The sequence below is a fragment of the Poecilia latipinna genome, unplaced genomic scaffold (assembly GCF_001443285.1).
Source record: "Poecilia latipinna isolate Pla-1442-1.1 unplaced genomic scaffold, P_latipinna-1.0 Scaffold1304, whole genome shotgun sequence".
NCBI classification, from domain to species: Eukaryota; Metazoa; Chordata; class Actinopteri; order Cyprinodontiformes; family Poeciliidae; genus Poecilia; species Poecilia latipinna.
The window spans coordinates 192620-195376 of NW_015113920.1; positions in this window are offsets into that span (position 1 = coordinate 192620).

Genomic DNA, 2757 nt, shown 5'->3' on the forward strand with positions numbered 1-2757 from the left:
GATCTGTTGCTAAGAGATGAGCACGTTTTCTGGTAACCAAGTGCCACAAAGTAAACATCTGATTTTTATTTTTGCAAAATTTACCAACTGCAAATTTGTTGTGTCTAAGCAGATAAGCAGTATTTCAAAAGAGATTATAATTTATAAACAATGATATTATTTGTTATTAATTTGGTGTTAAGAAATGAGGTTTTTTTCTGGTAACGAACTGCCACAAAGCATAAATCAGATTTTTACTTTTGTGTTGAATGTCTGTTTTATAATATATTTACCACCAATGACAAGAACATTTTCACTTTTCTGCAATATTCATCAACTGCACAATTCTTAAGTAGTACAAGACAAGTAGTATTTCAAAAGAGCAGAGGAAGTCTTATGTTTTTTTGAACAATAATATTTGTTGTTAATCTGTTGCTAAGAGATGAGCACGTTTACTGGTAACCAAGTACCACAAAGTAAACATATGATTTTTACTTTTGTGCTGGACGTCTATTTTATAATATACTTACCCCCAATAACAACAACAAAAAAACATTTTCACTCGTCTGCAAAATTCACCAACTGCAGAATTGTTAAGTAGTAAATGATAAGTAGTATTTCAAAAGAGCAGAGGAAATCTGTTGTTTTTTGAACAATAACAATATTTGTTGTTAACCTGTTAAGAGACGAGCTCATCTTCTGGTAAACAAGTTCCACGAAGTAAACATCTTTTACTTTTGCAAAATTTACCAACTCTGAATTTGTTGTGTGAAAGCAGACAAGCAGTATTTCAAAAGAGCTTATGATTTATAAGTAATAATATTATTAGTTTATTGTTAATAAATGAGTTTTTTCTGGTAACAAACTGCCATGATGTATAAATTCAATTTTTACTTTTGTGCTGAATGTCTGTTTTATAATATATTTACCATCAACAACAACAAAAACATTGTCTCATTTCTGCAAAATTCGCCAACTGCACAGTTCTTAAGTGACATAAAATAAGTAGTATCTCAAAAGAGCAGAGGAAATCTATTGTTTACTGAACAATAACAATTTGTTGCTAAGAGACGAGCGCATTTTCTGGTAATCAAGTGCCACGAAGTAAACATCTGATTTTTTTTTCTCTTAAATTTACCAACTGCAAATTTGTTATGTCTAAGCAGATAAGCAGTATTTCAAAAGAGATTATAATTTATAAACAATAATATTATTTGTTATTAATTTGGTGTTAAGAAATGAGGGGTTTTTTTCTGGTAACGAACTGCTACAAAGCATAAATCAGATTTTTACTTTTGTGTTGAATGTCTGTTTTATAATATATTTACAACCAATGACAAAAAAAAAAAAACATTTTCACTTTTCTGCAATATTCACCAACTGCACAATTCTTAAGTAGTACAAGATAAGTAGTATTTCAAAAGAGCAGAGGAAGTCTTATGTTTTTTTGAACAATAATATTTGTTGTTAATCTGTTGCTAAGAGATGAGCACGTTTACTGGTAACCAAGTATTTCAAAAGAGATTATATTTTATAAACAATAATTAATTTGGTGTTGAGAGATGAGTTTTTTTTCTGAAAACAAACTGCCACGAAGTATAAATCAGATTTTTATGTTTGTATTAAATGTTAACCAATTTGACACCAATGACAAAAAAAACAAAAACATTTTCACTTTTTTGCAAAATTCACCAACTACACAATTCTTAAGAAGCATAAGAATTGTGCACTTCTTTCCTCTGCTTTCAAAAGAGCAAGGAAATTTTATGTTTTTTGAACAATAATATTTGTTGTTAATCTGTTGCTAAGAGATGAGCACGTTTACTGGTAACCAAGTATTTCAAAAGAGATTATATTTTATAAACAATAATTAATTTGGTGTTGAGAGATGAGTTTTTTTTCTGAAAACAAACTGCNTCTTATGTTTTTTTGAACAATAATATTTGTTGTTAATCTGTTGCTAAGAGATGAGCACGTTTACTGGTAACCAAGTACCACGAAGTAAACATATGATTTTTACTTTTGTGTTGAACGTCTATTTTATAATATACTACCCCCAATTACAACAACAAAAAACATTTTCACTCGTCTGCAAAATTCACCAACAGCACATTTCTTAAGTAGCATAAGACAAGTAGTATTTCAAAAGTTCACCAACTGCAGAATTAAGTAGTATGAGATAAGTAGTGTTTCAAAAGAGCAGAGGAAATGTATTGTTTTTTTTAACAAAAACAATATTTGTTGTTAATCTGTTGCTAAGATACTATCTTAGCAACAGATCACTTGGTTTTTCTGGTAACTAAGTGCCACGAAGTAAACATTTGATTTTTATTTTTGCTAAATTTACCAACTGCAAATTTGTTGCGTCTAAGCAGATAAGCAGTATTTCAAAAGAGATTATAATTTATAAACAATAATATTTGTTATTAATTTGGTGTTAAGAAATGAGTGTTTTTTCTGGTGACGAACTTCCACGAAGTATAAATCAATTTTTTTCTTTTGAGCTGAACTTCTGTTTTATAATATATTTAAACCAATGACAAAAAAAAAAACATTTTCACTTTTCCGCAGAATTGTTAAGTAGTATGAGATAAGTAGTGTTTCAAAAGAGCAGAGGAAATCTATTGTTTTTGAACAAAAACAATATTTGTTGTTAATCTGTTGCTAAGAGATCATCTTAGCAACAGATCTCTTGGTTTTTCTGGTAACCAAGTGCCACAAAGTAAACATCTGATTTTTATTTTTGCAAAATTTACCAACTGCAAATTTGTTGTGTCT